We start from the raw sequence: 13,041 nt of genomic DNA on the forward strand, positions 1-13,041 counted from the left end.
GATGTAGCTTTCAGCAGTGCTGTGGCTGAGCATAAATTCAAATATTTATTTGAGACTTTTTGGATGGAGTGACGTACCGTGTGGTATAAATAAGACCTTAACAAGCCTGTCTGAAGCAAAAATACAGCTCTTCCCCATCCCTTGCACTATCCCTCATCCTATTTATTTCTTTTCTGAATCTTTATGTTCAAGAAGAAAGAGGTCATCCACTTCCTTGAAGCTAAAGAGAAGCGCAGTGATACTTTCTCCTTCCTCCTTAAGAAATTCACAACGTGGAAAGAAATTCTGTGGGGAAACCAAACGTAAGCATCTAATACTTTATGAAGAATGACTTCTCCTCTAGGGTTACTATTTCATGTTTTTATTCTAATAGATCTTGTTAACCAATGAGGCAGGTAACTCTGTCCCTACTTTCAATGACTGGTTTTCAACAGAGCACAGCTGTTCATCAAGTTGAGTGCTTAATTATTGTTCCCTAGGCCATTTACAAATATACCATGAAACAGTCTATCAGTGCAAAGATTAATTGAAGTCATTTTGATGTCTGGGGAAAATCTGAAGTCATTTTGTTGTCTGGAGAGAATTTCAGCAACTTTTTGTGATGTTCCCTGATCTTGTGAGTAGGATCCCAGAAAAGTTGTCCTGGACTCATGTTGGGGTTGTCATGTGTAACAGACAGCATTTTCTTTTTTCTAAGCTTTAAACAGCCTGTCACCATTCCCAAAAACAACACACTTTTGCTCAGCAGCTGATCCAAAGCCTGTATCTCAGGCTTTCAATCAAACCCTGGCTAGCTGGTTTGTGTGTTTGGCTCAGCTGCTGCTTGTTCCCTGCTGTGACTCAGAGGACCAAAAGAGCATCCACTTCACAGCCATCAACAGGCTGCAGTAATAAGAGAGAATGGAAAGACAGTTATCTCTCTTTTAACAGCTAGAGAAAGTTGCTTCATTAAACCAACATCAAAAAATACCCTCTCAAATAGTCTGTGCCTACATGCTAAGCAGTTGGTGTCCTGGGTAAGGTTTTATATGTGATGTTTATCCAGCTTTTCATCAGTGACTTTGGGCTTTATGAAGAGTTTATGAACTCCTTACATGTAAGAATTTCTTTGTTTCTCTCATTATAAAAAATACATTAAGCGTAAGGATGGAGATCCTCAGATCACCTCAGAACACCTACTAGTAGCAACTGGAAAAATATGCATTTGTTTATTAAAAATAATTATTTTCCTCTTATAGAAGCATGTAAAGGTATTAGTCACTTGGTGCCCATTTTTGTTGAGCCACGTAAAGCTACATTGCAGGAGGATGACTTCCTTTCCATGCATTAGCATAAGACAAATATAAAATGAGCAATAACAGGTGGAGGCAACAGATTGAGGGAGCACAAGTTAATGATGATATCACTATAATTAAAGTATTAGCAGTGGTTACTTTATGGCGACTGCTTAGTTGCTGTCAGGAACAACCTATCCAGCTCAAAACACAGATTGAGATAGGTGAGAATGTAGCAGCTAGTGACAGTTAACAGCTACAATCTTGGCATTCATGCAAACACATCTTAATACTTACTGGATATAATAATAGTTCAAAATCACTATTCCACCTCTTCAAAATCTGATCTATAAGATGGACTCGGAGCATCTAATCTTGTAGTCCTCTGTTTGCTCCTAACCCATGTTGCTTTTGATATGCATTTTTAAAAATCCTGCAGCTTTCTGTGTTTTTGGGGGAGATTGTATTAAGGCTTAAATATTGAAGTTTTAAAGAGTTCTCCCTTCTGGGCTACAATCTTGGAGTCTATTGTTTCAAAAATTGATAGAGAGACAGAGGGAAGTCGTGTGTCTCTGGAACCATGCTGAGTTAAACTCTCCTAAGGCAACAAATGGAAGGTGAAAGGAAGGCACCCATTTCATCCTTTTTTGGGAAATCTTGAAGCGTGTTGCCTGATGAGGAAGCCTGATAATAGAGGGCAAATGTCCCTGCAAGTGTATTCAAGTGTCTCAAATTTGTCCAGACTTCTCAGGAGGAGCTGTTTTACCTTGAGGTAAAGCATCAGCCAGAGGAATAACACTGAGAATGCTATGGCCATAAAAACAAGAGCAGCTTCAAGGCAAGCACCCCATTTGAGAGATTGGCATAAAACAAGTTTTCTTGCAAAAGCTGCAAAAATGCTTAAATTTCAAAAGATCTGAAGGCAAGCAGCTCAGGGTGAGGAGCACGTGGACTAAGGTAGGGGAGGTCCGAAGTTCTCCTTCTCTAAAGTTCCAACATATAAAATATTTCTTATTTTAGTCTTTGCCCTCGTTAAGATACGCCTCTGAAGCAAATGCCATTAAGAAGATGAGTAACTTCTCAGTGTGCTGAGAAATGCCCAGAATCTAATAAAATTTGGGAGCTTGTCCCCACCAGGAGGTAATTGCTTTAGTCCTCAAACAGCTGATCTGCATAGAATAAATGATTGGACCAAATACATCATTAGCATATGAAATATTTATCCTAGCTCTTCCTAAAATAATGACAGTGCCTGGAAGAGTGCAGTGCAGCTGGAATGGCCACCTTAGTTTGACTTTTTTGCTTCGAAGAAGTGCTGCTGTGCGTGCAGGATGAAGGTGAGGGACCAGGAGAAGCCCTTGGCAGCAGGTGCTCATTAATCCCTGTGGGCTGCTCAGTCCTTGCAGCTCCTCCAAGGCTCCCAGTGCTCCGATCTGTGCCTTGTCCTGCTGCAAGCGGAAAACAGAAGCAGCTGGGAAAAGAAATATCCCAAGTTTTGAACTTATTTTTTTCCAGAAAAGAGTATGGAAATGTCATATACAAGAGAACGATTTAATAGGAAGAACTCCTTGAAAAGGCAGTCTTGCTGATTTTTAGCTTTGTAATAGACCCTTTTGCAATGTAAGGTTGCAAGACCTAAAGCATGTTTTCCTTACTCAGAATATTTCATGTATTAATAATTAAAGTTGGATTTCAAGGGACAGCTGGGCTTTGATATGCAGCTCCTCTGTTCTGCCTCTCCCTTTTTTGTTCATTAGAGACCTTTGGAGTGAGAGAGGAAAAAAAAGAGAGATTTGCATTGCCCTTTTGCTTTGCACGGGGACCGGGGAGTTTTTGAACTGCATTTACAAATTCATATTTTCATTGGAGTTGCTGATTGGATTAGCAATACTGCTGGCTTTATTATTATCCCTGATTAGAGTCAGAGCACTGGGGAGCTGACAAATGAAATCTGTCTGTAGTTCACCCAGCACACACTGTTTAATCCTGTTGATTGCAAGGCTTACCAAAATTGTTTAGTCACAAAGCTAGTTCTGTAAGTCGGTGAGGAGAAAAAAGGTAAATAAAAGATGACTCAGGAGGAAATGAGTTTGCAAATTATGTATGCTTACATAGCCTCCTTCAGCAGTCCAGAATATCAGGGTGTTAGAGCTCTGAATGACCTTTCAGTCATCTGGTCTGCATTTGTACTAATGCAGGATTATTTCCTATGGTATATGTCTTTTAAGTCCTTGCAGAAAGGAGATCAAGTCTGAGTGCTGTGCCAGTGAAAATGGACTTGGTAGCAAAACAGGAGAAAAAATGGTACATATTTCTTTTTTTTTTTTTTTTTTGGACCATAAGACCGAATAGAGTAGTGATTCTTTACTAAGAGTACTAATAGCAGACAAGTAACTAATCAGCTGTTTTTTGGCTACGATCTTTGAGGTTTGGGGTTGTCATTTCTCTCCAAGAGCCCTATGTATGCAGCCCTCCATTGCAGGCAGCAGCCCTGCTCGTCTCCTACCGCCTCCAGCCCAGGAATGAGGCTGCAGTGAAATTTAATGGCAATCCTTCTGGTCTGTGGTCAGAACAGCTGTGGGGCTGGCAAAGCTCAAGGCAGGACGCAGGTTTGCTGCTCTGAGCAGCCCCTTAAGAAAGAAGTGGAAAGGTTTTCATGTCCCTTGGTTTGTGAGCTGTGTGCTGTAGTTATGGAGGACTAAGCAGCCTCAGGGCAAGCCAGAGCTCCACAAGGTTCCCCACTTTGGTGTGGTTTCTCATCAGAGCGCTGAGGCTTGGGGGGTGATGGCACAGAAGACATTTTGCCATGTTCTTTCTCATGCTTGCCATAAGCATCTGCTGGCTTCTGTGATGGTGAAAATGTTTAAAAAAGAAACTATCAAAGGAAACAGGACTCTGATTTTTTTAGCTGGTTTAACTGATGGATTTGCAAGACAACCCTCAGGCAAAATTGTACAGAGGTGTAATTCCTGTGAACACATTTATGTGGTGCATCCCAATGACTCAATGCATCCCATGCTGCTGAGAATCATCCTGCTACTCAGCAGAGAAGTTTCTCAAGTTTCTCAAATCCGCCTGACTCAGGCAGACGTCCCAGCACTGTGCTGGGTTTCCATAAGCACCACGCTTAATTCCCTACAGTCACCTATTTTCTGGTATGGTCATGGTCAGCTTATGACTTCCCTCGTTCAAAAGCATTCTGTTGGGTTCCCTCTTTGCACAGTTACAGTGGGAACTGTTTCAATGTTTGTGCTCCTGGAGTGAGCACCAAGTCTGGTTTGTGGTGTCCTGCTCACAACCACTGCTTCAGGGGCTGGATTTTTTGGATTTATTGCTTAATTCAGTACAGTAACACTGGAAACCTTCTGTTAGCAAATGCTAAATTGACTTTAGACTGTAGAAGGAGATGATATAAATGAGATGTGATAAATCAAAGCATGTAATTTGTACCGAATACTCTTGGAATGAGTGTTGTGGCTTTGGAAACTAGATATTACAATTTCAGAGTGGCAGAAATATGTTTTGGTGAGAATTAATTCCCAAGTAACAGAACTATGTTTGTCTACTCAGCCTCTCCCTTTCCAAGGCAGCATCTGGCTTATTTTCCTTCTTCATTTTACATTTGGATGAGGTCTGGATGGCTGTAGAGCAGCTGAGCAAGGGATGCAGTCCTGCCGAAGTCCCTTTCTAGCTCTCAGCTGCTCCCCATGCTGGTTTGTAACATGGATTATTTTTCTGTAGATCCAGTTAACAGAGATCAGTGAGTTCAGGTGGGAGTGGTACTGGACCTAAAAGGCTCTCCTCCCCCCTGCTGCCTTTGGCAGTTCATGTTTTCAGCTCTTCCTTGTTAAACTTTCTTACTCTCTCACCTTTGAGGCCTTGGCTTCTGCATTTTTTTAGTACATGTAAAATATGGTGTGGTGCTCCAGTCTCGTGAAGCAATGTCTGGGCTGCCCTGTACAGCAAGTTAATTGTGTGATCACCACGTGGTTTAAACGTCTGCTTTGGATTTGAAGCAAAAATGCTGCGTAATTGCTCTCCACAAATTGTAACTCACACATGGGCTGGATTCTGCCAGGCAGATGTTCTTTTCATTGCCCAGCACGCTCCATGGCTCTGACTCTTAAGTACTGATGCAAGCAGAACATGCTCAATTAGCTCGATTGTCTGTGGCTAACCATTATGGCCCACGTTTTGTTTCTAGGTATGGCTCTGCAGTAACTCCCGACAATTTTCTCATGCATTCATTGATGTTAGACCAGCGAACCGAGCCAGAGCTGCAGCACGTGACAGTACAGAAATGCTAAGGGAACACAGGGTGATAGAACGGCCTCCTGACACTTGGGCATTGATAACATTTACAGGGGGAGGCCTGCGATCCTCCCAAGCCAATGCCACCTCTCCCACCAATCCATGAGCAAAGCCCTCTCCAAAATCTTGAGCTTTCAGTAGCACGCGAGGCAGGCGGTGATCAGTCTGGAAGCATTGTGGTAGGGCACAACTCCAGTTGTACTTTCAGAATCTCTCCTCTGAGACTCTGCAAGTGCTTAATGTTCTTAGGACTACAGAGTAGATCGCTAGAAATATTTGGAAAGATCTGGTTTTGGTACTTGTAGTGCATGGTAGCATTTTTCATAGAATCATAGAATGGCCTGGGTTGAAAAGGACCACAATGATCATCTAGTTTCAACCCCCTGCTATGTGCAGGGTCACCAACCACCAGACCAGGCTGCCCAGAGCCACATCCAGCCTCGAATGCCTCCATTCCTCGTCTTCCTGCTCATCATTTCACTAACTAAAAAATTACATCTACTTTTTCCTGATTTGCAGCACATATTCATCTCTAGTCAAACACATACTGCCTTCTTGCATATGGATTGCTTCTGCTTGGCATCTCTTCATTGGTCACAGTGTTCTTTGAGATTTCCATTACCCTTTTAAGTGTATTTTAAAGGCAGTGCATCTGGTGTTCTGCTGGGAAAAAAATGTAATAAATCTTTTTTTTTCCTTCAAGATGATTGAAGGTGATCCATCACGTTATCCTCAGTCTTCTTTCTTTCATCTATCCCATAGCTCAAATTTATTTATGTTTTATCATGTTGCAAAATATTCCAAAAGTGGAAAAAAAAGCCCCCAAAAACTAAGGAAGAGTTTATTCTACGAGCTTGGAAAAATTGGTACAAAGAAACCCAACTGTAATGTTAGTTCTTAGAGCTTAATTAAATCAGCTCTAATCAGCAAGTACGAGGGATTTCTGTCCATGGTGAGGCAGGAATTGCTTTCAAAGGTGCTGTGGTGGGTCATGACTGTAGCATTGAAGAAGAGCCTAATCTTGTATGGAACAGGCAGAGAGGAGTAGTAGTGATGGGATTTGGGTGCCTTGAGCCCCAGACTTTATTATTATTGCCATTCTATGCAATTGTTGGCCATTAAACATCTAAAATCCAAATGTGGGTGCTCAATTTGTCTAAATTTTCTCTAAGAATTCAAATTAGACTCTCCTCCCCTTACTTCTCTGCTGCTGATTGCTGACAAATTACTTTTTATATCCCTTTGTCACCAATGTAAGGAGAAATAAATATCCTTGAACACTGACTCTATTGCATAGGTGGGACCATCTGCTTTTAAGTTCACTCTGTTGTACATCAGATCCTGAAGATGTCACAAATGAACGTTAAAAATAGGAAGGCAAATGTGGTGTCTGAGGTCCACATCACTCATAATTCTAAATAAAGCACATTTTGAGCTGTAGATAATATTTCCTTAAAAGCAGAGGAGCAGCAGAAAGTGTGCACATAGGTGCACTTGTCTTCTGCAGGATGAGGTGCTACCAGGACATTGGAAAACTCCTGCTGCTGAATTAAGGAGTTATTAGTAGGAGCTCAGATCTTAGAAGCTGAAACTTCTAAGTATGGTATGCCAACCCTGGGGATGCCTCAGGCCGTGGATGGGGGTCTGGGCAGCCTGAGGTGGAGGTGCAGCCAGGCCACAGCAGGGATGGGGCTGGTGGGCTTTAATTTCCCTTCCAACCTAAACCATTCTACCATTCTATGATAAGTACTGATCACACTTAAGAACACGTATGGGATAATTTTTCAAGGGAAATTAGGGCAAATGGATAATATCTTGCTCAAGAACAGCCTCCAAACTAATTTTAGGAGCCTAAAAAAAAAACAAGTAGCTCCCAAGGTGCAGAGTAAAGCTGTAAAGTGAATGTAGCTATAGTTGAGAGTCTGAGAATTCCCACATGGTCATCCTGAAATATTGTTAAATTAAGTTAAAGTTGTCTCATGATAAAAATTGATATTATGTCTCCTCATTGGAATTCCTTCCTTCAGGAGAAAGCAAACACATATCATGTTTGTTGTATTTAAAGCACACACAGGCACCTGGAAATCTGACTGGTGGATTAAAATGTGTTAGGGAATAACAGAGTTTCATTTCTGATCCAACCAGAACTTTCATGCTGAAATTGATGTGGCTTTTGGGGAGATCTGGTCTGACTGTCCTGGGCAATTCTGTTACAGAAAGCTGCAGCTGTGCTGTGAGGGAAGGTCTGATCCATGGTTCTCATTAACACGAAGGGGTCTGAAATGTGGGCAGGAAAGAAGAGATGGAAACACAGCAATTCCTTGGAGCATGTTGACATTTAATATTTCAAGATAAAAGATGATTTTCAGTAATGTTATGATACATCTTGAGCCTCACTGGTGCTATTTGTCTTTGCATTACAAGTCATTAAGGATTGCCTATAGATTAACCCAAGTTCCATGTGCTCTTTTAAAACATTGAGCTCTTCTGAAATCTGTTATCAGGATTGTCCTAATACAACAATGAACTTGTTGTGGCCAAACCAAACTGCACACTACGCTGCAGTATCTTGCACCCTTCCATCCAAAAGCTTCTCTTGACCTGCTGATAAGAGTACAAAGGATCCAAGAAATAATTTTTATAGAGGATCGTACTGTGTGTCATAAGAGCTACACTAATGAGGATTGACTGAGATTCACTGATCTTGGAAAAGGCAGGAGAATAGCTAATTATTTTGTGAAGGTAAATAAGTAGGAGATGAGATCCTTGTTTATGGGATTGTTTTGTGATAGAAGAACACAGCATCCCCCTGAGAGCTTAGAAGTGGGATAGAAAGCATGCCAACTGGTTGTGCTAAACGGTGATGGTAAATGCATGGAATATGAAGAGATTGCTATCAAATAATTCAGATTTAGGATTGGAAGAAAGCTCGTGAGCCACTGACAGAGCTCCCAGCTAACATGAACAGATGTGTCTTATTAATTCCTCTGTAAACTTTTTAAGCAGTTGCTTTAAAAAAGACTGATGTTCTCATATTTCTATCTTTGTTGGATATCTTGCTGTCATGAAATATTTTTCAGTGCTGTTGTTGTTAAACCATCTGGCTGTGGATGCAGAGCTCTATTTTTTTCCCAGGTTTTCCTTGTCTCTTCCTGCTGGATTTTGGCTTTCTTGTTTAACAGCAGACGTAAATCCAAAGAAATGAAGAGCTGAAGGGCTAAAACACTGTTACTTCTCCTATTTTATGACCCATGCACAGGCAGCTCTGATTTATAGCATAGACAGAACCTTGACTGTTGTGATGGAAATTCTTCCTTTACGTTGTGTTTAATTAAAACAAACCTTTGAGAGCACAAAACATCACAGATCTTGGATGACTTCTGTAAAATCCGTCTGGGCTTTGTTCAGGGAATCAGCAGAAAAAGTATGAAAAGAAAAAAAGAAATCCTATTGCTTTCCCTGCACAATTTGTCTGCCTTCATCCCCATGGGAATGTTTTTCTCTACACAGAGTTGGCTGCAAAGGAAAGTGTTCTCAGGAATTGGGCAAAGCAGCCCTCTGATATCAGAGCTGAAAGTGCTGTGCAATATCCATTTTGTTGTAGAACAGGACAAAAAAAAATCTTAACACTCTCAACCAACTTCAAAGTGGAGAAGCTAAGAAATGTTCTATTTCTGCTTAGACAAAAGAAAAAAAAAGAAAAAAAGGAAGAAAAAATAAAGCAACTTCATGCTAATTGGAAAACATGACAAAATACCTGTAGATGAGCCTGACCAGTCTGTGGCACTGGGTGCTACTGGGGAATGAGATAGCAGTAAGTCTGGGAAGGGAGACAATGTGAGAATGGAATGCTGCAGTGTTACTGTAGAACAAAAGCAGGTGACTACAGGGATGTCAAGTAACAAAGAAGAAAATAGGAAAAACCTAAAAGTATGTTTAAGTAGAGTATTTATAGTCAACTGTGATGCTTTATTTAAAAATTTAGACATGTCGCTGCACACGAAGTGCAAAATATTACAAATAATTTTAAAAGGCTTGATTTTTTGTATGACGTACATGGACACGAGGCACGACTTCTCAGGTTGTGGTTTTCTGTTTTGCTCTTCAGTGATTTAGCTCTTAAATGCTGTCACTGGACGATCACGGCTTCTCCTGGCTTTCTGACGGCACTCTTGTTGCGTGAGTCAAACACGGCTTGGTTCTTTATCAAATGGGCAGCAGCCAAGATGCAAAACACAAACTCCTTTGTCAGTGCCTGCTAAGGCTGATCGTATCAGCGTGGGGAAAGGCAATGGTGGGGGGAGGGGTTTGCTGACACCTCCCCACATTCCGTGCTGAGTGAGGGTCTTTCCTCTCCCTTTTACAGTCTGGTTCAAGAAGTAGAAGAAGTGGCTTGGGGGTCTCTTCCCATTTTTGGTTTCCCTTTTCCTTGGGTTAATGAAGGTCACATTCCTCTCTGGCACTGTTACTCTTTTTAAATACCTATGTTTCAGTGATCGATTTTAGAAATGTCAGCTGGAATGCAGGATGAAGTCCTTTTGTTGTCCTTTTGGATTTACATGTTGATCTGTTGTGGACTAAAATTACGCTCTCAATTTTCCTTACTTTCCTTACAAGGTGACTGTAAGACCCCCATCTCCACCTCCCCACCTTGGTTTGAATTGCAGCTCCAGCAGTTCACGTCAATATTAGGTATATCTGCTTCTCCTTGAGCAGTTGTGAGAACAGAGGAACCAACTGAAAGTGATATCAAGTGCTGGTGATGCTATTTTCTTTCCTGGGGCCAATTTGAATCACTCTAGCTAAATATTTTGGTGTGGTACACTTATACGTGGTTTCTATCAGCTTAAATATTTACTTACATGTATATTTCAGCTTGAAATATTTATTTGAGCCAGAATTGGCTCGAAGAGGTACCCCATAACAAAATTATTTCTGTACTCAAGGTTACCTTTGGGTTAAGCATCTTGTCTACCAACCTGATGTTGGATCCTCTTCTCACAAGCAGACTTCCCAAACAGTAGAGGAGGAGCCAAGCAATCCCTGCAGAGGGCTCAGCACAGCAATCAGTGCTGCCCCATGGTGCCACAAAAACAACTCGAGGCTCCTGGGTCACACGGCACGGGGAGGAAGAGAGGATGGTTCCAGCTGAATATTGAGAGAAGGCTGATGGGGAATTTAGGTGCCTCTGTGACCTCATATTGACTCTTTCTCTGCAGTATATCTGCTTAGTTAAACCTTTCAGTGCGAGGGTATGTGACATGTACTTTTCCCTATATCAGATGAATTACCCTGATGAGAATTTCACTCCAGCAATAAATTTTGCCCTGTGCCTCCCCCTCCCCATCTCTCCTTCCTGTTGTGTGTGGACTGTACATCCTGACATTCCCTTGAAGTGTCTTTACAAACGACTGTATTAATTTTCTTTCATGACTCCTATCCTGTGCACTGGCGGCGATTCGCAGTGGTGGTGGAGTTGTTTTTTAGCTAATGACTTGTATTTGATATCAAATGCCCCATTTTAAATGCAAACAAAACATATCCTGCCAAAATGAAAACAAAGCGTGTTAAGCAAAGAGCAGGCACACAGGGCTTGACAGATGCTCAGAAGTTATTTTTTTTCTCTGTGAACTCTTGTCAAAGTCTAGAATTCATGAAAGCAAAAAAGAGCCTTGATTCACTTCGTGTGCCCTCGGGGCGTATAGATGGCAAAAAGATTTAAAATTCTGATACAGCAGCTTCAAAAAAAAAAAAAAAAAAGTGGCATCTGAAATAAATTACTTTCACTATAGACCAGCAAGTGAACTTTTACACTGAAATTATTCCTTTTCAACTTCTGCATGGTGAGCAATGCAACTGTCTCAAGCCATCGGGCACCAGGCAATCTCTGCCTTCCAATGCTGGCAAGGGCTTGCAGCAGCTGTCAGACTACTGTCTGCTCCCTGGTATTGATCATTTGACTGGAAAATGAAAAGATGATTAACGGCCTGGTATTTAATAGGGATTTGTTCTAAAACAAGGCAAAAGCGAGATGGAAGGGATTCCTGGTGGAAATTACCCGGAGATTGCGTGTTTCACTTAACTGCAAATTCGCTTCCCATCAATCGTAGCACTTCTGTTCCATATTAAATGGATTTAGTGTCAGCAAATTTTAAAACAATGTCTGAAGTGTCTAATGAGTTTATAAGCCACTAGAGAAGATAGGATGCTTTGCTTGCAGCATGGAGCTTAATTTGATATTCAAGGTCAGCACATCAAACTTCTTAATCAAGACCATAATGAGGAAAACATTTCTACTCAAGCAAAGGAGCAGAAAATAGGAGCGGGACAAGAATGAACATTTTACATTGCTGATGAACATGTTCTTGTTTCAGACTCTAGCCAAAACTCTTAGACGTTCTCCTATTAAACTAATTCAACAAAATGTAGAAAAATTACCTTGTCTTCCAGGGGGCTGGTAAATGGGAGTGAAGCCACGTCATTCCATTTTGCTAACGAGGTGACAATGTTTTGGCATCCTACATTTCAAATGGAAAATCTGAAAGCTTCAAGATTTAAGGCATTAAGTTTTGCCCCAACAGAAGCTGAGCACAGGGACCAGGAAAGCTTTGCAAAGGAGCTGGGAGCTGCTCTGGGAATTAGCGAAGGTATTCTGTTTGTATTAGCAAATGAAGATAAGGACCGCTCAGTTCTATAGCAGCAGAGTTAAAATCTCAGTCCTCAGGGCACTCTTTTGAATGGAAAAAGTCTGATGCTTTAATAATTGTATTTATATGGCTGATAACAGGAATGGCTTCTGTTTGAGCTAGCTGATGACCAAGGCTTGGAGCAGCAGCGCTGTAGCATTGCTGCTTTCTGTGAGTGCTGGAGGCATCGCCCTTTGCTTTGCCCTTCAGCGGGGTCCTTCAGGCTCCGTATCTCCAGATGACATAAGCAGAGTCTCCAAAATTATTTCAATCTGAGATACTGTCAATATGTCATCAGCGGCAGCCTTACTGGGGAGTTTTAAGATTCTTTCCAGCACATAATGGATATATCTGTTTAAAGAGCCCTTAAAATTCTGAGGAGATAGACAAACCCAGCAGAAAATCAATACTGCGTTGCTAGTGGCTGTATTATTTATTAATTTCAAAACATCCCAGTGCACTCCTGTGTGAATATCAAAGGGGAGGGGGCTGTTATGAGACACTCAGGTTGGGTAAATATCTCTGGAAGGTCCATCAGTTGGACTCTGTTCCTTTGGAAGTCTGAGCTACATTTGCACAATTTAAAACGCAATTTGGGTATATGGTGATATTTCCATAGAGCTACTTTTCTTCCTAGTGCTTTTTTCTTTTTTTTTCCTCTGAAAATATTATGGGTGTTTTTTTTTTTAAAATATGTAGGCCTTGAGTATGATCTTTGTGTCAATGGCGTTCTTTAATCTTGCCAGGAAATGAAACAAAGTGAAATGTCT

General features: G+C 41.3%; 1 protein-coding gene across 1 annotated transcript in view; it reads left to right on the forward strand.

Moving 5' to 3' along the window:
- The first annotated feature begins 239 nt into the window (after positions 1–239).
- Positions 240–13,041, forward strand: part of LOC122161423 (multiple epidermal growth factor-like domains protein 6) — a 96,858-nt gene continuing 84,056 nt past the window's right edge. The window contains exon 1 of the mRNA XM_042820862.1: positions 240–302. The gene's annotated coding sequence lies outside the window, so the exon portion shown is untranslated. The remainder of the gene's footprint in view (positions 303–13,041) is intronic.

Source organism: Centrocercus urophasianus, unplaced genomic scaffold, assembly GCF_019232065.1.
Source record: "Centrocercus urophasianus isolate 14NV4802_14NV808 unplaced genomic scaffold, USGS_Curo_1.0 seq_19, whole genome shotgun sequence".
Lineage (NCBI taxonomy): Eukaryota > Metazoa > Chordata > Aves > Galliformes > Phasianidae > Centrocercus > Centrocercus urophasianus.